This window comes from Physella acuta, unplaced genomic scaffold, assembly GCF_028476545.2.
Source record: "Physella acuta isolate Inbredline_101_S28 unplaced genomic scaffold, ASM2847654v3 ptg001380l, whole genome shotgun sequence".
Taxonomy (NCBI): domain Eukaryota; kingdom Metazoa; phylum Mollusca; class Gastropoda; family Physidae; genus Physella; species Physella acuta.
In genome coordinates, this window is record NW_026732895.1 from 1 (window position 1) to 24,109 (window position 24,109).

Genomic DNA, 24,109 nt, shown 5'->3' on the forward strand with positions numbered 1-24,109 from the left:
TAGATCCCCTCTACAACAATCATTGGCCATGTTAAGAGCCTAAAACATTGCTTGACCACCACATTCTCCATCACCACATGTTATACCCTAATGATACCCCAACACTGTAAGTCAAAGGCGTAGCGACCCTCATCAAACTTTCGATTTACACCCCCCCCCCCTCAAACTATTTACAATTTGTTTTTCCAACCCATTTTGGCGCCCCCTAAGGTCGGCGCCCGGGGACATATGTACCCCCTCCCCCCTCGCTACGCCTCTGCTGTAAGTGTTATATAATATACGCACGATCCCTAAAGAAACGAAAGCGTAAAAACAAAACCCGCTAAACCGCAAGAGAATCCCTGGGTTATTGTTTATACATGAATGTAAAGGGGAGCGCCTATGTAGGTCACAGAAAGCCTTTTTTTTTTATCTTCCCGCCTTGTTGTGTAGGTAGATTTGTTTACATCCTCCACCATTGTTTTTTTTAAACGGGAGTGAGCTCCCCTTAGCTTTCTCGTATGTAACATTGAGTAAGGATTTGGGATTGCACTTCCAGTGCAGTCGGGTATAAAATATTAGATGGATTTGGGCCAAAACCGCTCGTTTCGAAGAAACGGAGTCGAAACGTTCTCGGAATATGCTACTTTAAGAGAATATGATATAAAACTATTGAGAAGTGGGGAACTACCAATCTCAGTTACTAGCAATCGCTCAAAAGTTTATACATACGCATAGGATCTAATAGCCTACTTATATATATATGAAATGTTGTCTAACTGAAATGGTTCTCAAGTTATCAGTTTTTGAGAAACCTAACATTGAGTAAAGTACTACTTCCGGTTACCGGAAATTGCTCAAAAGTTGATAGAAACCTACGTATAGGATCTAATAATATGAGTCCACCCAGCTCTGATGAGTACATGAGTCGCGTTTGGGAAAGTCAAGGTGTCAGGGCATAGTGCCGACCACAGTTTCACTTCAAGTGCAGGGGTCAGAGAAAAAGGTGCACTCTACTTCATCTGAGTCAGTCATGGGCCACTAGGTTCGAAAGGGTATATTTACTTATTACAACTTGTTAGTCAGTGGTGTTCATTCAAATATTTTAGTTTTTTTTTTAAATATGGCAAAATGAAAACAGTTAAAATCGACGAAAGTGTTATGTAATTACCACACCCCTTCCCAATAACACATTGTGAGGGTGGGGATTTTTTTAAGAGGCGTAACGGATGAATCCAATAACACAAGTTCCAGGTTCAAAATCAAAAGTCCTTTATTAAATTTATAAGATCAAGTTCTACCTAACTAACTAGCATACTATATACTCTCTACTACTACTACTGGCTGCCGTTTCCTAGATCTGCCTATCTGACCGTTCTCTTCACTAATTGTTACTGTTATCTAGTCCTACATATCTCGACCGTCTCTGACCGCTTCCTAACACCTTCTCTCTTCGTTATCTACCTATCAACTGCCGGCCGTACAGCAGCCCACGCTTCAGTGGTCAGCTGACCGTACCACGTGACCGGTCAGTTCACGTATTTTTATTGGTCTCTCTCTCTCTGACTAGTCTGACCCACTTGCTATAGCCTGCTTCTGCTATCTACCTGAGCTCGACGCAACCTTGCGTCATCACACACATCATAATAAAAATAAAAAACAACACCAGTTTCCATCGTGTTATATAATAATGATATGCACGTTACCCACTCAGTGGCGTAGCGAGTCGGGTCAAACCCGGTGCGGCACTTAATGGTGTCACCCCCCCAGAGGCGTAGCGACCCTTACCGGCGCCCGGGGACAAACTTTCAATTTTTGATTTGCACCCCCACCCCCCTCATACTTATGAGGAATTATCATTTTTCTCTATATATTTTGCTATTTTTTGCCTTGGTGTCACCCCCCCCCCTAAATGTCACACACACCCCTTGCTACGCCACTGTCCCTACTTAATGTTAATTGGCGATACTAACTCAGATCACAACCGAAACGCTTGTTACTTGGGACTAAACATGACATTAAAAGATTGGTCAACATATATCTCTATTCCAAACAGGATCTCCGGGAAAAAAACCCATTCTAGGAAAACCAATTTTTTAAAACTCAGCATCCGAGTGCAAGAGAGGTGCAGACGAACGTCGTCTGGGTGAGCTGCCGACATGCAGGTCGCATTCCTGGCCGAGAGAGGGGGCTGGCCCTGTATTTAAACACCGGCATCATCAAGCGGCAGTAACCGCTCGCCGGTAATATTAGCTGTGGCTTGTGTGTGACCTAGTCGGAACATTGTTCTAGTTAACCGGTAAGTAATTAGCTGGCAGTTTATTAAATGCTCATGACTCACTACTGAGCAGTGTTCATTGTTTGTGTAACACTTACTTGTATAAACATAAACATCGACATCAATAATGAAAGTTACATTAGTGATGTATTGATGGGCATATATATATATATATATATATGGCAGAGCATAATGATGGAACCTTATATGTCGGACCCACTTACTTTGTACTGTAATGATTTGACGTGCTTATTAATTAATTATCTACTTCTAACAATTATTTATTTTGGGTGAAGTATTGTATTTTACTGTAGACATTCGTGTTTGTTTATATTAAAACCTTACTCTAGTTGATAAAGCTGTAACTATTCTGTAGTCGATTAAAGAGCGGTGAATGGGAAAGGGGGGGTGGGGGCAGAGTTTCTTTCAGACATTCAGACATATTCCCCCCCCCCTTCCCGTCCGAAAAACTGCTGCCAGAAGTCCAAGAATTACTCACCATTTTTTAATTACAGTAACATACTGTCACTGGGATATAATTACTGTAACACAATATAAATGGTTTTTGGGATATTCTTAAAATTTACTACAGCAGAATAAAAAGGAGCCCCTGTGGTATAATTAGTTGGTTATAACAAAACAAAAACAAAAACAAATCTCTCTTGGGATAAAAATACAGGGCCTCCATCTACTTTATGTTCTTGCCGCCTCAAGCCCTCCGTCACAGAATGTCACATGGCCGCGGACCCCCCGTCCCCAAAGATCAGGCATCAATTATACAAGACACCCAATCACTCAATTACTTATCGATTTCCTGATTCGATGTTGTTTTATCACTAATTGTGTAATGAAAAATATTTTCGTTTTGTAGGTCTATTAGTTATAAACATTAATGTAAAATGACATGTGTCATTACATTGAAAACATGACACATTCCCTTGGAACGGTGTTCAACTGTGGGTTTGTTTGAAGTAGAAAACAGGAGATGGAAATTTTCTCGTCCGGAGGATGGTTTTAGGAGATAGCGGATAGATCAAACAATGTATGCGTTGTACAGATGTGCACTTATTCATTGTTGCCGTCACGTGAGAGTCATGTGATCACACGTCACGTACGTGAATGAACCACTTGAGAATACTCCCACTTTTCCCCTCTATGTGACGTCACAGAAGCTCGTTTATTGCCCCATCAATCAGCGCAATTTGCTGACCTTTTAATATTCTAGTGAGCAAACTATTGGCCCGGTGAAATGAGTGTTGACTTGAAAAGCACTTGAGTGATCATACTGTTCAACAAGACCAAAGCTTGTGTTTACTCGATAATACAGAAACATTTATGGGGTCGTCCATAAATGACGTCACACTCGTAGGGGGTCCGTAATTTTGTGACGGTGTGTGATGAGGGGGAGAGGGGGGGGGGTTCAGAAGGTGCGATGTCACACTCGTAGGGGGGAGGGGGGGGGGCGTAATTTTGTGACGGTGTGTGATGAGCGGGAGAGGAGGGGGGGGGGGGTAGATGGTTAGATGTTGCGATGTCACACTTTTGCATTATAAAAAAGGCAATGTTAGAAAACGAATTTTAGACGTTATTTCGCGTTTTAGAAAACTGTTTTAATAAATTGATTAAAATACTCTATTTTGACAGAGTTCAGGCTAGATTTTAGAAACATATCGATGTTTTAAGAAAAATTCAACAGCAATTTTGAGGGGGGTTGTAAGCTGAGAAGTGACGCCATTTTAGGGGATGGGTTCTGGCTTTTTGTGACGACGTGTGCAGGAAAAAAGGGCACCCCGCCAAAAATTTTTTAGGGCCCTCCATACATATATACATATATATAGGCATATATATATATATATATATATATATATATATATATATATATATATATATATATATATATATATATATATATATATATATATATATATATATATATATATATAAACACAAAATCAGAGTTTCTTCCATATATATATATATATATATATATATATATATATATATATATATATATATATATATATATATATATATATATATATGGTAATCTATCGTTTTGGGTACGTAAAATCGCCCGCGGCTATTTATGTACGAAAACGTTACCTCATTGTCAAGGCTTTAATAGATGTATATTGTCATACTTTTGTGTCAAATATTATAGATAAATGAATAATAAACCTAAATCAATGGCTAAATATATCGATATAGGCCAGAAATTAACTTTAAACAGCAGTGTCTGAGAGCAAGATTTGCTATATAAACAGCAGCCATTTGTAAAATAGAGTGGCTTCCCCCTGAATCTGGCGCTAAAAGCTTATAAAAATAAAACTTAGACAAGATGGCTGCTATAGTAAATGAGCATGGTTGCATCTGTTGGAAACATCGCTAGTCTTCATTTATTACGGAAAAGTTTTAATTCAATTGTTTAAAAACAGGTACAGAAATGAATCAAGGAAACATTTTTGATTTTTTTAAAACATAAATCCTCCTCAAAATGTGAAATAATTATTAAAATTTAAGGAGTCACCTGTTTTTCACTTTACAAATCGCGGGCGATTTTACGTACCCAAAACGATAGATTACCATATATATATATATATATATATATATATATATATATGTATATATATATATATATATATATATATATATATATATATATATATATATATATATATATATATATATATATATATATATATATATATATATATATATATATATACTAGGCATACTGCCTAGCTTCGCTTAGGTTTTTAAAAGGCTTTTGAGAATTTGAATACTTAATTATTTAGCGATGGATTGGGTGTGGAGTGCTTTAATAAGTTTAATAAGTTTAATTTAAACAGTAATGCTAACTTTAGAAAAAATGTTTTTGTTAGTCATTTACATGCAGATTCGTAGAGAATATTTGGAAAGTACGCAATGTATAACTAAAATGGAATTAGAACTACACAGGTTTCATGAACAGTATATCTCATAGTTTATATTACATTGCCTTTTGAAATTAATTAATTTATTTAATTAGCATACTTAACTAAATTAACAACTTAATTTTGTACTAAAAGAAATGCTATACTTCGTCATTTTCTGTTTCTGTTTAAAATAGTATACAATTATTTGAAAAATAATAATTTTAAAAACGTTACCTCCCTTGAAAACTGAACGTATGACGTATGTCATTGTTTACTTATATTGTTTGCTTATATAAGAAATTACGTTATATGAACATATTTAACGACTATAATGGCTGTTTCCGACGGGAATAAAGTTTTTTTGTTACCCTCCATGGTCGGTCTACGACGTCACATAATATTAAGGGGGTCGTTCGTCAATTTATATATATATATATATATATATATATATATATATATATATATATATATATATATATATATATATATATATATATATATATCATATAAGGAGAATTTCACTCAAGATCATCTTTTAGCCCTCGTCGAGGGCTTTGAGTCTGACCAACAGTTTTTCCATACGGCCTAGTCATCTATAGTAGTGTATGCAAAAACTTAGCATGATGTACAGACATTAAGTAACCTAAAAATTGTGTTAAAATTTCCCTGTTTTTCCCATAAAATACAAAGATTATATAGGGAAATACAACTGGTCAGTTTTGACCGCTTTACGAAGTTTTCCCAGAATTGCCGAGTTTTTTATGAAACCCCTAGGTGTTCTTCTACCACCTCACAAAATATCAAGGGGGGTCGTCGGAGGAAATTTTTTTTCGTAATAGAGATCATATAAAGAGAATTTCACTCGCGGTCACTTTTTAGCCCTCGTCGAGGGCTTTGAGTGTAACCGACAGTTTTCCCTAAAGGTCAAGCCATTGACCTAGGAGCATGCAAAAAATTAGCCAGATATACTGAGCTTAAGTACCCTAAAGTCTGCGTTGAAATGACCCTCTGTTTTCCCCATAAAATACAAAGATTATATAGGGAAATACAACTGGTCAGTTTTGACCGCTTTACGAAGTTTTCCCAGATATGCCGAGTTTTTTGTGACACTCCTAGGTGTTCTTCTACCACCTCACAAAATATCAAGGGGGGTCGTCGGAGGAAAATTTTTTTCGTAATAGAGCTCATATAAAGAGAATTTCACTCGCGGTCACTTTTTAGCCCTCGTCGAGGGCTTTGAGTGTAACCGACAGTTTTCCCTAAAGGTCAAGCCATTGACCTAGGAGCATGCAAAAAATTAGCCAGATATACTGAGCTTAAGTACCCTAAAGTCTGCGTTGAAATGACCCTCTGTTTTCCCCATAAAATACAAAGGTTATATAGGGAAATACAACTGGTCAGTTTTGACCGCTTTACGAAGTTTTCCCAGATATGCCGAGTTTTTTGTGACACCCCTAGGTGTTCTTCTACCACCTCACAAAATATCAAGGGGGGTCGTCGGAGGAAATTTTTTTTCGTAATAGAGCTCATATAAAGAGAATTTCACTCGCGGTCACTTTTTAGCCCTCGTCGAGGGCTTTGAGTGTAACCGACAGTTTTCCCTAAAGGTCAAGCCATTGTCCTAGGAACATGCAAAAAATTAGCCAGATATACTGAGATTAAGTACCCTAAAGTCTGAGTTGAAATGACCCTCTGTTTTTCCCATAAAATACAAAGATTATATAGGGAAATACAACTGGTCAGTTTTGACCGCTTTACGAAGTTTTCCCAGATATGCCGAGTTTTTTGTGACACCCCTAGGTGTTCTTCTACCACCTCACAAAATATCAAGGGGGGTCGTCGGAGGAAATTCTTTTTCGTAGTAGAGCTCATATAAAGAGAATTTCACTCGCGGTCACTTTTTAGCCCTCGTCGAGGGCTTTGAGTGTAACCGACAGTTTTCCCTCAAGGTCAAGCCATCGTCCTAGGAACATGCAAAAAATTAGCCAGATATACTGAGCTTAAGTACCCTAAAGTCTGCGTTGAAATGACCCTCTGTTATTCCCATAAAATACAAAGATTATATAGGGAAATACAACTGGTCAGTTTTGACCGCTTTACGAAGTTTTCCCAGATATGCCGAGTTTTTTGTGACACCCCTAGGTGTTCTTCTACCACCTCACAAAATATCAAGGGGGGTCGTCGGAGGAAATTTTTTTTTGTAATAGCGCTCATATAAAGAGAATTTCACTCGCGGTCACTTTTTAGCCCTCGTCGAGGGCAGAGGCGTAGCGACCCCTCCCGGCGCCCGGGGCGAACTTTCAGTTTGGCGCCCTCCCATATATATATATATATATATATATATATATATATATATATATATATATATATATATATATATATATATATATATATATATATATATATATAAATACATATATATATATATATATGTATTTGTGTGTGTGCATGTGTGTGAGTGTGTTTGTGTGTGCGACAGTCCGGAAAAAAATAATAATTACGCTGTATGATTGTCGTTCCCTAACACTTTACTCGATGCCAATTATATTCCCCTTAAGATGCATTATCCTTTAAAAAATGATGATTAGTCATGTCAGGAAAAAAAAAATATTGTAGCGGTGCTAATTCGTTTAGGACAGTCTTTTTATGTTTTATCTTTGGAACAGTCTCTGTTATGATACAGTACATACTTGGGTTATAAGTTTGTTAGATTAAGGTCATACAATGAATGTACATACAATAGCAAAAGTATTGTTCACATTGGAATACGATTTGGGTATTTCATTGAATTGTTGATTGTATAATGAAACAAGCAAGAGGAAAAAACTGGAATCCAACGGACACAAGAGCTTGAAGTCTTGTATTTATCAGATGTGCGCTGTCTTCTCGCACACAGTCAACAACAAATTCAGATCTAATTGTACTGGATGAAGAAGCAGTAATAACCAGTTTAATGATAATAGCTGACGCCCATGACGTTCAGGAGGAGGCTGGATTATTAGGGTTCGATCTTCATAAAAATCAAGTGAGTTGACGAGTGTTGCCTACGCCTATGTTCCTAAGGGAGCCGAAACGAATAAAATGAAGAAAATCAAAAGAGCTTAAAACAGTGGGTTACATCGAACCCGAGAGGTTCGCTAAGTCAGTCTCAGGGCTTCCGCGTAGGTCAAGTCACACAGCCGACTCATATGATACACTCAGATACACGATCGGATTTTGTCAGTGTGGACGATACAACTATTAAGAAGGGTTCGGTAAACGCGCATATAAAACTGGTGGGGTTCGGTACCTCCAAAAAGTTAGGAACCACTGCTTTAGAGTGTATTTTGTAGAAGGTGCAAGCTTATTTTGTCTACTTTTGGTCGTGTCTTTAGAAAATTTTGATAATAGTAGGCCTATATTACAATTCTAAATTATCAGTTAGGTTTAACAAAGTAATAATCCACCACTCGCTCCGATAGACTGCTATTTTACTGATCGGATAGCGATACAAGAATCAGTGATATTTATTTCTCTTTAATGAAGTGATCCAGGTAAGATGTAATGCAATCAAGTAAAACTATCTGATCTCTCACGATAAAGTTGAGAATCATAAGAATCTTATAAAGAACTAGTCGCGTTATTACTTAGCAAAACTAAGAAGGGAAATCGTACATTAAGTGTTAATACAATTGATTTCTTTTCTAAGTGTTAAAGAGTTATATAGTAACCGATCTAGTACAAATCCTGCGATTTTTGTTGGTGAAAAAGAGCCCCACCATCTTGGACAAAATGGTAGAGCGGATTTTAAACGTCACTAACTCTTTTTTCTTATGTTACACAATCGTAAATTACGCTTTAGCTGAATGGGTTTCTTTTCTGAGTGATATAGGTTATTTATTCCTTAATCCGATGTGAATTTTTCCGATTTTAGTCTTCGAAAAAGCGCCCCCCCCCCCCCATCTAGGAAAGCTGGAAAGCGATTTTTCCGGTCACTGCTTCTTAAGGATATACGTTTTACAGTTACACAATCAATGTAGAAAACAGTTAAATCAGTATGCAAAGGCTCTTAGCCGTTAAATTTCTTTACTTTGACTGTTTATAATTCAAAACTGCAGCTTAAAATGAGTTTTTTTTTTCCTACCCCTTTTGGCGCCCCCCTAAGGTCGGCGCCCGGGGCGGCCGCCCTCCCCGCCCTCCCCTAGCTACGCCTCTGGTCGAGGGCTTTGAGTAAGACCGACAGGTCTGCCCTACGGTCAAGCCATTTTCCTATAAACATGCCAAAAATTAGCCAGATGTAAAGAGGGTAAGTGCCCTAAAATCCGTTTTGAAATGACCCTCCGTTTTTCCCATAAAATACAAAGATTATAGAGGGAAATACGACTGGTCAGTTTTGACCCATTTCCCGATTTTTCCCGGACATGGCGAGTTTTTTGTGACACCCCAAGGCGTTCTCCTACCACCTCACAAAATATCAAGGGGGGTCGTCGGAGGAAATTTTTTTTACGTAATAGAGCTCATATAAAGAGAATTTCACTCGCGGTCACTTTTTAGCCCTCGTCGGGGGCTTTGAGTAAGACCGACAGGTCTGCCCTACGGTCAAGCCATTTTCCTATAAACATGCCAAAAATTAGCCAGATGTAAAGAGGGTAAGTGCCCTAAAATCCGTTTTGAAATGACCCTCCGTTTTTCCCATAAAATACAAAGATTATAGAGGGAAATACGACTAGTCAGTTTTGACCCATTTCCCGATTTTTCCCGGACATGGCGAGTTTTTTGTGACACCCCAAGGCGTTCTCCTACCACCTCACAAAATATCAAGGGGGGTCGTCGGAGGAAATTTTTTTTCGTAATAGAGCTCATATAAAGAGAATTTCACTCGCGGTCACTTTTTAGCCCTCGTCGAGGACTTTGAGTAAGACCGACAGGTCTGCCCTACGGTCAAGCCATTTACCTATAAACATGCCAAAAATTAGCCAGATGTAAACAGGGTAAGTGCCCTAAAATCCGTTTTGAAATGACCCTCTGTTTTTCCCATAAAATACAAAGATTATAGAGGGAAATACGACTGGTCAGTTTTGACCCATTTCCCGATTTTTCCCGGACATGGCGAGTTTTTTGTGACACCCCAAGGTGTTCTCCTACCACCTCACAAAATTTCAAGGGGGGTCGTCGGAGGAAATTTTTGTTCGTAATATAGCCCATATAAGGCGCCGGTCAGTCGAGGTCAGTTTTGACCCCTTCTCCGTAGACTTTTCGGCCAACCGTCACCGGCCTTCGTGTTCTATCGCCCAAAGGCACCATCGTGCCAAATTTGACGCGCCTGCGGCGCCGGGAAGTGCCCTGTCGGGCACCTGACCACTTTGCTTTATATATATATATATATATATATATATATATATATATATATATATATATATATATATATATATATATATATATATATATATATATATATACTAGGCATACTGCCTAGCTTCGCTTAGGTTTTCAAAAACATTTAAGAATTTGAATATTTAATAATTTAGTGATGGATGAGGTGTGGAGTGCTTGAATTTAAACAGTAATGCTTATTTTCGAGAAGATGTCGTTTGTTGCTTAACATCCAATTTACGATAATCTTTCTGAAAGTACGCAAAATATAACTAAAATGGAATTAGAACTACAGAGGTTTCATAAACAGTATATCTCATAATTTATATTACATTGACTTATAAAATAATTTTTTTTATTTAATTGGGATACGCAGGTTAATTAACAACTTCATTTCTACTAAAATAAATGCTATACTTTTTCATTTTCTGCTTCTGTTTAAAATAGTATACAATTGTTTGAAAAATAATTATTTTAAAAAGTTTACCTCCCTTGAAAATGGACCGAATGACGTATTTCTTTGTTTACTTTTGCTATGCTTATATAAGAAAATACGATATCTGAACACATTTAACGACTACAATGGCTTTTTCCGATGGGAATAAAGTTTTTTTGTTACCCTCCAGGGTCGGTCTACGACCTCAGATAATATTAAGGGGATCGTTCGTCAATTTATTTATATATATCACATATAAGGAGAATTTCACTCGCGGTCATTCTTTAGCCCTGGTCGAGGGCTTTGAGTCTGACCAACAGTTTTCCCAAACGGCCTAGTCTTCTATAGAAGTGTATGCAAAACATTATCATGATGTACAGAGGTTAAGTAACCTAAAAATTGTGCTGAAAATTCCCTGTTTTTCCAATAAAATACAAAGATAATATAGGGAAATACAAGTGGTCAGTTTTGACCCCTTTACGAAGTTTTCCCAGATATGCCTAGTTTTTTGTGACACCCCAAGGTGTTCTCCTACCACCTCACAAAATATCAAGGGGGGTCGTCGGAGGAAACTTTTTTTCGTAATAGAGCTCATATGAAGAGAATTTCACTCGCGGTCACTTTTTAGCCCTTGTCGAGGGTTTTGAGTGTAACCGACAGATTTCCCTAAAGGTCAAGTCATTGTCCTAAGAGTATGCAAAAAATTAGCCAGATATACTGAGTTTACGTACCCTAAAGTCTGCGTTGAAATGACCCTCTGTTTTTCCCATAAAATACAAAGATTATATAGGGAAATACAACTGGTCAGTTTTGACCCCTTTACGAAGTTTTCCAAGATATGGCGAGTTTTTTGTGACACCCCTAGGCGTTCTTCTACCACCTCACAAAATATCAAGGGGGGTAGTCGGAGGAATTTTTTTTTCGTAATATAGTCCATATAAGGCGCCGGTCAGTCGAGGTCAGTTTTGACCCCCTCTCCGTAGACTTTTCGGCCAACCGTCACCGGCCTTCGTGTTCTATCGCCCGAAGGCACCATCGTGCCAAATTTGACGCGCCTGCGGCGCCGGGAAGTGCCCTATTTTATGGGGCACTTGACCACTTTGCTTTATATATATAGACTAGGCCAGGGGTCGGCAACCTGCGGCTCGCGAGCCGCATGCGGCTCTTTTGATATCAAGTTGCGGCTCTCCAGCTCCTTGTGCAAATACTAACAATCTTAATAAAAAAATAAAATATTTGAAATAAAAAAGATGTTAGTGGCTCTTTAAAACCAGGGAAATTTTGAAAATTGTAACTTTTGGCTCTTCTGCTTCAAAAGGTTGCCGACCCCTGGACTAGGCATATTGCCTAGCTTCGCTTAGGTTTTTAAATAACATTTGAGAATTTGAATACTTAATTATTTAGCGATGGATTGGGTGTGGAGTGCTTTAATTTAAACAGTAATGCTAACTTTAGAATAAAATTTTTTTTTTTGTTTGTTATTTAAATACCGTTCGCAGAGAAATATTGGAAAGTACGCAATCCATAACTAAAATGGAATCAGAACTACACAGGTTCCATGAACAGTATATCTCATAGTTTATATTACATTGCCTTTTGAAATTTATTTATTTATTTAATTAGGATACAAAACTGAATTAACAACTTAATTTTGTACTAAAACAAATGCTATACTTCGTCGTTTTCTGTTTCTGTTAAAAATAGTATACAATTATTTGAAAAATAATAATTTTAAAAACGTTACCTCCCTTGAAAACTGAACGTATGACGTAAGTCTTTGTTTACTTTTTTTTACAAACAGTTGCTATGCTTATATAAGAAATTACCGTATATGAACATATTTAACGACTATATTGGCTGTTTCCGACGGGAATAAATTATTTTTGTTACCTTCCAGGGTTGGTCTACGACGTCATATAATATTAAGGGGATGTTCGTCTATTTATATATATATATATATATATATATATATATATATATATATATATATATATATATATACATATATATATATATATATATATATATATATATGTATATATATATATATATATATATATATATATATATCTCATATAAGGAGAATTTCACTAACGATCATCTTTTAGCCCTCGTCGAGGGCTTTGAGTCTGACCAACAGTTTTTCCATACGGCATAGTCATCTATAGTAGTGTATGCAAAAACTTAGCATGATGTACAGACGTTAGGTAACCTAAAAATTGTGTTAAAATTTCCCTGTTTTTGCCATAAATACATAGATTATTTAGGGAAATACGACTGGTCAGTTTTGACCCATTTCCCGATTTTTCCAGGACATGGCGAGTTTTTTGTGACACCCCAAGGCGTTCTCCTACCACCTCACAAAATTTCAAGGGGGGTCGTCGGAGGAAATTTTTTTTCGTAATAGAGCTAATATAAAGAGAATTTCACTCGCGGTCACTTTTTAGCCCTCGTCGAGTGCTTTGAGTCAAACCGACAGGTCCGCCCTACGGCCAAGCCATTTACCTATAAGCATGCCATAACTTAGCCAGATGTAAAGAGGGTAAGTGCCCTAAAATCCGTTTTGAAATGACCCTCTGTTTTTCCCATAAAATACAAAGATTATATAGGGAAATACGACTGGTCAGTTTTGACCCATTTCCCGATTTTTCCCGGACATGGCGAGTATTTTGTGACACCCCAAGGCGTTCTCCTACCACCTCACAAAATTTCAAGGGGGGTCGTCGGAGGAAATTGTTTTTCGTAATAGAGCTCATATAAAGAGAATTTCACTCGCGGTCACTTTTTAGACTTCATCGAGTGCTTTGAGTCAAACCGACAGGTCCGCCCCACGGCCAAGCCATTTACCTATAAGCATGCCAAAACTTAGCCAGATGTAAAGAGGGTAAGTGCCCTAAAATCTGTTTTGAAATGACCCTCTGTTTTTCCCATAAAATACAAAGATTATATAGGGAAATACGACTGGTCAGTTTTGACCCATTTAACGAATTTTCCCTGACATGGCGAGTTTTTTGTGACACCCCGAGGCGTTCTCCTACCAACTCACAAAATATCAAGGGGGGTCGTCGGAGGAAATTGTTTTTCGTAATAGAGCTCATATAAAGAGAATTTCACTCGCGGTCACTTTTTAGACTTCATCGAGTGCTTTGAGTCAAACCGACAGGTCCGCCCCACGGCCAAGCCATTTACCTATAAGCATGCCAAAACTTAGCCAGATGTAAAGAGGGTAAGTGCCCTAAAATCTGTTTTGAAATGACCCTCTGTTTTCCCCATAAAATACAAAGATTATATAGGGAAATACGACTGGTCAGTTTTGACCCATTTAACGAATTTTCCCTGACATGGCGAGTTTTTTGTGACACCCCGAGGCGTTCTCCTACCAACTCACAAAATATCAAGTTGGGTCGTCGGAGGAAATTTTTTTTCGTAATAGAGCTCATATAAAGAGAATTTCACTCGCGGTCATTTTTTAGCCCTCGTTGAGGGCTTTTAGTCGAACCGACAGTTTTCCCTAAAGGTCAAGCCATTGTCCTAAGAGTATGCAAAAATTTAGCCAGATATACTGAGTTTAAGTACCCTAAAGTCTGCGTTGAAATGACCCTCTGTTTTACCCATAAAATACAAAGATTATATAGGGAAATACAACTGGTCAGTTTTGACCCCTTTACGAAGTTTTCCCAGATATGCCGAGTTTTTGTGACACCCAAAGGCGTTCTCCTACCACCTCACAAAATATCAAGGGAGGTCGTCGGAGGAAATTTTTTTTCGTAATATAGCTCATATAAAGAGAATTTCACTCGCGGTCACCTTTTAGCCCTCGCCGAGGGCTTTGAGTCAAACCGACAGTTTTCCCTAAAGGTCAAGCCATTTACCTATAAGCATACCAAAAATTAGCCAGATGTAAAGAGGGTTAGTGACCTAAAATCTGTTTTGAAATGACCCTCTGTTTTTCCCATAAAATACAAAGATTATATAGGGAAATACGACTGGTCAGTTTTGACCCATTTAACGAATTTTCCCTGACATGGCGAGTTTTTTGTGACACCCCGAGGCGTTCTCCTACCAACTCACAAAATATCAAGGGGGGTCGTCGGAGGAAATTGTTTTTCGTAATAGAGCTCATATAAAGAGAATTTCACTCGCGGTCACTTTTTAGACTTCATCGAGTGCTTTGAGTCAAACCGACAGGTCCGCCCCACGGCCAAGCCATTTACCTATAAGCATGCCAAAACTTAGCCAGATGTAAAGAGGGTAAGTGCCCTAAAATCTGTTTTGAAATGACCCTCTGTTTTCCCCATAAAATACAAAGATTATATAGGGAAATACGACTGGTCAGTTTTGACCCATTTAACGAATTTTCCCTGACATGGCGAGTTTTTTGTGACACCCCGAGGCGTTCTCCTACCAACTCACAAAATATCAAGGGGGGTCGTCGGAGGAATTTTTTTTTCGTAATAGAGCTCATATAAAGAGAATTTCACTCGCGGTCATTTTTTAGCCCTCGTTGAGGGCTTTTAGTCGAACCGACAGTTTTCCCTAAAGGTCAAGCCATTGTCCTAAGAGTATGCAAAAATTTAGCCAGATATACTGAGTTTAAGTACCCTAAAGTCTGCGTTGAAATGACCCTCTGTTTTACCCATAAAATACAAAGATTATATAGGGAAATACAACTGGTCAGTTTTGACCCCTTTACGAAGTTTTCCCAGATATGCCGAGTTTTTGTGACACCCAAAGGCGTTCTCCTACCACCTCACAAAATATCAAGGGAGGTCGTCGGAGGAAATTTTTTTTCGTAATATAGCTCATATAAAGAGAATTTCACTCGCGGTCACCTTTTAGCCCTCGCCGAGGGCTTTGAGTCAAACCGACAGTTTTCCCTAAAGGTCAAGCCATTTACCTATAAGCATACCAAAAATTAGCCAGATGTAAAGAGGGTTAGTGACCTAAAATCCGTTTTCAAATTACCCTCTGTTTTTCCCATAAAATACAAATATTATATAGGGAAATACAACTGGTCAGTTTTGACCCCTTTACGAAGTTTTCCCAGGTATGCCGAGTTTTTTTGTGACACCCCAAGGCGTTCTCCTACCACCTCACAAAATTTCAAGGGGGGGTCGTCGGAAGAAATTTTTTTTCGTAATATAGCCCATATAAGCCGGTCAGTCGAGGTCAGTTTTGACCCCCTGTCCGTAGACTTTTCGGCCAACCGTCACCGGCCCTCGTGTTCTATCGCCTCAAGGCACCATCGTGCCAAATTTGACGCGCCTGCGGCGCCGGGAAGTGCCCTGTCGGGCACTTGACCACTTTGCTTTATATATATATATATATATATATATATATATATATATATATATATATATATATATATATATATATATATATATATATATATATATATATATAAACACAAAGTTAGAGTTTCTTCCAGGCATCACGAAATGGAATCTATATAAAAAATATATACTTTTGACTGTGTCCGCACATATTAGAGTTAGTGTTATGGTCAGGGTTAGGATTAGGGCTAGGATTAGGGTTAGTGTTATGGTCAAGGTTAGGCTGAAACCTAAGTCTAGAGTTGGTTTTGGTTATGTGTAAGTTTTAGGCTGAGGTGAATGCTTAGGGTTTGGTCATTTTTTATCGGTAAGGATTAAGGAAATACATAGGCATAGAGTTTTGAGTTAGGAGCATAACTTGAGGCCGGGGGGGAGGGATTCTCTAGGGGGTTATTGACAAGGGGTAATTGCTCTGGGGGGTAAATACGGGAGAGAGTCTCCTCCGGGGGGGGGGTGTAATTGACGGGGTGGGTGGGGGGTAATGTCCTGTAGAGATTCCAAACTTTGTAGCCTTATGTAGGTAATCTAAGCTCATGCAAGTTCTTGAAAGCAACTTCAAAGACGAGAAATAAGAAGAACCATCGTTGTTGGCTTATTTAACAGGGAAGTCTTAGTCTAAATCAATCCACGACAATGTCTTTAAGACAATAAACCTTTACTTTGCTTGATGTTACGTCCGGGTTAGATTCGAATTTAAGAACGACTCTGGTTAACGTTCGATACGTTTATTAGGTCTCACATATCACATTACAACATAGCCCTCGACCTAACCACTGCCAACTAAACCGCTGACCTCCCCTAGTTCTAGACTATTCTAACCTATTCTAATCTAACCTACAACTGACCCGTAACACTACCCCCCACCTAAGTATTTGTAGTAATAACTACAAATACTGACTAACAAATCCTAGTAAAAAAAAAAACACAAAGCCTTTCATACCCATACACTAGTACACAAGTTAAAAATATACATTCCGAAGAATGTATATGACAGATTGTATATACAATGAAATACATAATGGCAATATACAGAACTGCTACAATTTCGAGCTAGCACAAATCATTCGTGTAAGTAACAAACAAAAAAAAATCATATACACCCAGTTGCATCCTACCGAATCTAAGAACTTTCCACACCAAAATTGTTGAGTCTACCCTGTGCGCTCTCTGGCTACACTGGTTTATGACTCCTACCCATATCTCAACCATTCTACATCACAAAAATTTGAGTCAACCTGCGCTCTATGGCTACACTGGTTTACGACTCCTACTCATATCTCAACCTTTCTACATCACAAAAAAATCAAATTGAGTCTACCCTGTTCGCTCTCTGGCTACACTGGTTTATGACTCCTACTCATATCTCAACCATTCTACATCACAAAAAATTTGAGTCAACCTGCGCTCTATGGCTACACTGGTTTATGACTCCTACCTATATCTCAACCATTCTACATCACAAAAATTTGAGTCAACCTGCGCTCTATGGCTACACTGGTTTACGACTCCTACTCATATCTCAACCACTCTACATCACACAAAAATTGAGTCTACCCTGTGCGCTCTATGGCTACACTGGTTTATGACTCCTACCTATATCTCAACCGTTCTACATCACAAAAATTTTGCAACTCACTGTCGATGTTGTTACATACTCTATCAAACAGCTATAGCGTCGGGCTAACGGCACCCCCACAGCATCCAGCAAACGTCAGGACAGCAACCGGCAAACGTCAAGACAGCATCCAGCAAACGTCAGAAACAGCAACCGGCAAACATCAGGACAGCAACCGGCAAACATCAGGACAGCAACCGGCAAACATCAGGACAGCAACCGGCAAACATCAGGACAGCAACCGGCAAACATCAGGACAGCAACCGGCAAACATCAGGACAGCAACCGGCAAACATCAGGACAGCAACCGGCAAGCATCAGGACAGCAACCGGCAAACATCAGGACAGCAACCGGCAAACATCAGGACAGCAACTGGCAAACATCAGGACAGCAACCGGCAAACATCAGGACAGCAACCGGCAAACATCAGGACAGCAACCGTCAAACATCAGGACAGCAACCGGCAAACATCAGGACAGCAACCAGCAAACATCAGGACAGCAACCGGCAAACATCAGGACAGCAACCGGCAAACATCAGGACAGCATCAGGCAAACGACAGGACAGCATCAGGCAAACGACAGGACAGCATCAGGCAAACGACAGGACAGCATCAGGCAAACATCAGGACAGCATCAGGCAAACGACAGGACAGCATCAAGTTTATGCTTCTACTTGATTCATACTGGCCACCAGTTGTTACGTCCGGGTTAGATTCGAATTTAAGAACGACTCTGGCTAACGTTCGATACGTTTATTAGGTCTCACATATCACATTACAACATAGCCCTCGACCTAACCACTGCCAACTAAACCGCTGACCTCCCCTAGTTCTAGACTATTCTAACCTATTCTAATCTAACCTACAACTGACCCGTAACACTTGAGATAACAATATCGTTGTTCTTCATTCAGTCAAACTAAACATTATGGCTTCACTGAACTTTGTCACTGAAGTGCATGTGTAGTTTGAAATTTGTGTCTGTTAAAATTGTACTGTTGATACCGAATATATCCAGCCTTTTTCTTCTTCGTTCAGCTGCTTTTCTTTCTGGATTTCTTTTCTTATCCTTTGTCAATCCAAGAACAAGTGTTGTATCCCCAACATGGGTTGCTATCCCCAACTATAGAGCCTCATCTACACGGGAGGTTGAACTCAGGACTTTTCGGTTTAGCAACCACGAACTTTACAAGCTCTTGTTTTTGGTATTGGCGTGTCAGTTTTCTTCTTTATTTAGTCGACATCTAAAGTTAAACAAAACAGTTGCCTACCTCAGCAAAAGTCAATGTAGGCCAATTATGGCCAGTGTAGCTATTAGCAACACCAAAGTTGATTTGGATTCCATGCAACACTCATTCCATACTTCTCTAGTGTGGAGGATTTTATTATTAATATTATCCTGTTTGTTTGATACTTTTCTTTAACTTAATAATATTAACCATAGGCACTTTTTGCCTAAAGTACAAACTGGGTCCCAATATTCTCTGGTAAACAATTAAGATCGTTTCTAAATATGTGCTCAGCTAAGAGAAACAGCATTCCTAGATTATTTTTTTAGTTTTTTTTGTTGTTGTTTTTTTTTTAAAGGGCTTTAGCTGTTTTAATGTAAAATGGTGCTGGGAATACTATAACTACTTACACCACTTTTCAACTTTCAAGCACTTGCATCTTTTGTACACAGTAAGAAAACAAAATACATCAAATTTTGAGAAATAATTTATTTATCAAATCAGACAATTGCATATAAAGCAAAAAATGAATATATCAAGATTATTTCAATTATGGGCATTTGCAGATTCTTGTTTAACTATGGTAGATGGAAGTATTAGTTGCCTTTCACATTACTTTTCACTTCCTGAAACAAAACAAAATTATTTTCTTGAAAATCCATCGGAAATAGTAACATTTGCAAAAAAAAAAAACATCTTCAGTTTAATACATCATAACAAAACAAAAAAAAAAGAGATTGAATGGAATGAATCATGGCATAGATAACTATACAATTGTGCTTTAGTGATAAAGGTGAAAAATTTAAGTTCTTTTAAGTGAAACAAATGCTGGAGAAATAAACTATAAGACCTAATTTAAATAATTTAATTCCGTTCTCCCAAAACACTACATGTATCCTTAAAAAAATAAACCAGACTTAAAATGTATCAATATGTATCTTGTGTATAAATTCTTCTGTACATCTACTGTATCAGCTTGACACTCATTATATGTTCCTAGTTCCTGTTGAGCAGTTAAGACAAATAAGTAAATAATTGAAATTTGTATGACAAAACACTAAATGATCTATAATAATAGTTTCGCTGTCTGTGTATCTATCTATGTATCTATGTAAATGACAAGAACGCTATAGAGAAAACACAAGCAAATTAAAAACGTTCACAGTGAAACGAAAACGAAATATGACGTCACATAGAAAATAATATCAAGACGGAGAATGCACACAGTAATATGACGTCATTGATTCTCGAGTAAACATTGAATAAAAAGGTAATTTTGTCTAATCTAAGTGGTTTGCGTGAAGAGTTTCATTCATACAATTCTTTGGGTAGGGGCGAAGCCCCACCCTCGCGAAAGAACGTCTAAGCTCCCCCCCCCCCCCCCAGCTCAAAAGAAATTTCTTCATCGATACTCTATAATAAAATTACCGTCTAATTAATCTGTCTAATCTAAAAAGTGGTTTGCGTGCAATTCTTCGGGTAGTAGCTAAGCACCAGTGTTTCTTTCAGACTTTTTCCTCCCCGGAGTGAGGAACTTTTTCTAATCTAAAAAGTGTTTAGCGTGCACAGCTCTTTTCGTGCATCTCTTCCCGCCGGATTCTTCCTTTAGTTAGTATGATCTACAAATGCGACCAGTGTTTCTTTCAGACTTTTTCCTCCCCGGAGAGTGGTGGGGGTACTTGAAATTTTCGGGGGGCGGGGGTAGAATTTTCTGGGAGGGGGCGGACACTGGATAAAGTATATAGTTATATTTTGTTGAATGGAACGGTAGACATGTTTTGGGGTGTGTGTGTGTGGGGGGGGGGGTTGGTTTTTAGTTTAGATAAAATAGACAGCTCTAGAAACCTAGAGCCCGGTGTATCCTTCCTCAACGGGCCATTTTTCTCGTTCTATATAATAGTTTCGCTGTCTGTCTATCTATGTATCAATCTATGTATCTGACAAGAACGATCTAGAGAAAACACAAGCATATTAAAAACATGCATAGTGAAACGGAAGCGAAATATGACGTCATATATTTAGTATAGAGTAAAAAATAGTATCAAGCCGGAGAGTGCACACAGTAATATGACGTCATTGATTCTCGAGTAAACATTGAATAAAAAGAAATTTCGTCTAATCTAAGTGGTTTGCGTGAAGAGTTTCATTCATACAATTCTTCGGGTAGGAGCGAAGCCCCACCCTCGCGAAAGAACGTCTAAGCCGACCCCCCCCCCCCCCCAACTCAAAAGAAATTTCTTCATCGATACTCTATAATAAAATTACCGTCTAATTAATGTGTCTAATCTAAAAAAAGGTTTGCGTGCAATTCTTCGGGTAGTGGCTAAGCACCAGTGTTTCTTTCAGACTTTTTCCTCCGCGGTTTGAGGAACTTTTTCTAATCTAAAATGTGTTTAGCGTGCACAGCTCTTTTCATGCATCTCTTCCAGTAGGGGCGAAGCCCCGCCCAGGATTTTCCTTTAGTTTGTATGATCTACAAATGCGACCAGTGTTTCTTTCAGACTTTTTCTTCCCCGGAGAGGGGTGGGGGTACTTGACATTTTCGGGGGCAGGGGTAAAATTTTCTGGGAGGGGGCGGACACTGGAAAAAGTATATAATTATATTTTGTTGAATGGAACGGTAGACATGTTTTGGGATGTGTGTGTGTGGAAGGGGGGGGGGGGGTTGGTTTTAGTTTAGAGAAAATAGACAGCACTATCAACCTAGCGCCCGGTGTATCCTTCCTCAACGGGCCATTTTTCTCGTAATGTAAGATTTATATTTATATATATATATATATATATATATATATATATATATATATATATATATATATATATACATTAGTACAAATCAAACATCCTGCTTGCAAATCATCGTATTTTGTAAAACAAATATTTAAAAAGATATAAAATTATTTATAAAAATACATGTTGTGTTAATCATCACCAATAACTTGGTCTTACTAGGTAAAATAATATTTTTTTTTAAATACAATATTTATACAAATAAAAAATCTATCTCAATCAACATGTTCAAAATAAACCAAAGTAAACTTGTGATAACTTACCTGATTCAAGTTTGAGAGGATTTCAACCAGTTCTGGCCACTGAAGCAGATTAGATGCTTGTATTATAATACTTATGATATACTGATTGCAATTTAGTTTTAGTCCTGGAGATCTATGTTGTTGGCATAGACGTTTAACCTGGATAGTAATATTATAGAATTAAATTATATCTAGTATAGTATAAATATTTAAAAATATAAATGACAATTAATTATATTTGTCATCATTGGAAATAAAAGTGGTACAATTAAGTTATAAAAAAAAACAAATTATAACATTTAAAGCAGCTTATTAGTAATTGTCATACCTTTTCATACTTTTAGATCAAATGTAAGAGGTAACAGAGAAAGAACATCTTGTGTCATTTAGTATGTTGTAGTCTTATTACTGGTAGAAATCAGATCTTCCTTTATTTTTTTGGGGTGAACCTGTAAAAGAGAAATTGCAACATGGATAAAAACAATAAATTTCATATCTAATCCTCAACTAGTTATCACCCCAATCCTTACCTCATTTTTTTAAAACCGATTTCTAAATATGCTTTTGGAACAAATTTATGTTAAGTCTACATATTTTAATGTTCAGAATACTAATAGTTATCAAAACTACCTCCAGTTGAAATTCAAGATACCTTTTTAAAAAGTTATTACGACTTTAACTTTGTGTAGTTGTTATTTAGGCTATTTGTTTATATAATTTAAATAAATATTTCATGCCTTGTTTTAAACAGACCTGCAAGTCTAATTTTGATTTTATGGTATAATCTGATAAAAAAATTAGGCTGCTACATCTGAAAATCATAATAAACTATAACCAAGGTCAATGCACAGACTTCCAAATTAATGATAAGTAGGCCTGTATAGATACTGTATATAATTACTAACCCAATAATATTACTCTACGACCTATGTTTAGGGCTTAAGGTATCAGACCTAATTCCTATAATTAGGCCTAATTATTAAATAATTAATAGATCTAACAGTAGGATAATAACAAGTATGAACCTTAGATGACATAGAGAGCTGAATATATATATATATATATATATATATATATATATATATATATATATATATATATATATATATATATATATATATATATATATATATATAAATCTTACATTATCATTTAGTGTTTTGTCATACAAGTTTCAATTATTTACTTAATTTGTCTTAACTGCTCAACAGGAACTAGGAACACATAATGAGTGTCAGGCGGATACAGTAGATGTCCAGAAAAATGTATACAAAAGATACATATTGATACATTTTAAGTCTGGTTTATTTTTTTAAGGATACATGTAGTGTTTTGGGAGAACGGAATTAAATTATTTAAATTATGTCTTATAGTTTATTTCTCTAGCATTTGTTTCACTTAAAAGAACTTAAATTTTTCACCTTTATCACTAAACCAAAATTGTATAGTTATCTATGCCATGATTCATTCCATTCAATCTCTTATTTTTTTGTTTTGTTATGATGTATTAAACTGAAGATGTTTTTTTTTTTTTGCAAATGTTACTATTTCAGATGGATTTTCAAGAAAATAATTTTGTTTCGTTTCAGGAAGTGAAAAGTAATGTGAAAGGCAACTAATACTTCCATCTACCATAGTTAAACAAGAATCTGCAAATGCCCATAATTGAAATAATCTTGATATATTCATTTTTTGCTTTATATGCTATTGTCTGATTTGATAAATAAATTATTTCTCAAAATTTGATGTATTTTGTTTTCTTACTGTGTACAAAAGATGCAAGTGCTTGAAAGTTGAAAAGTGGTGTAAGTAGTTATAGTATTCCCAGCACCATTTTACATTAAAACAGCTAAAGCCCTTTAAAAAAACAACAACAAAAAAACTAAAAAAATAATAATCTAGGAATGCTGTTTCTCTTAGCTGAGCACATATTTAGAAACG

General features: G+C 37.2%; 1 protein-coding gene across 1 annotated transcript in view; it reads left to right on the forward strand.

Moving 5' to 3' along the window:
- Positions 1–2,173: 2,173 nt before the first annotated feature.
- Positions 2,174–24,109, forward strand: part of LOC131927194 (fatty acid-binding protein, liver-like) — a 34,174-nt gene continuing 12,238 nt past the window's right edge. Inside the window, exon 1 of the mRNA XM_059282923.1 lies at positions 2,174–2,278. The gene's annotated coding sequence lies outside the window, so the exon portion shown is untranslated. The remainder of the gene's footprint in view (positions 2,279–24,109) is intronic.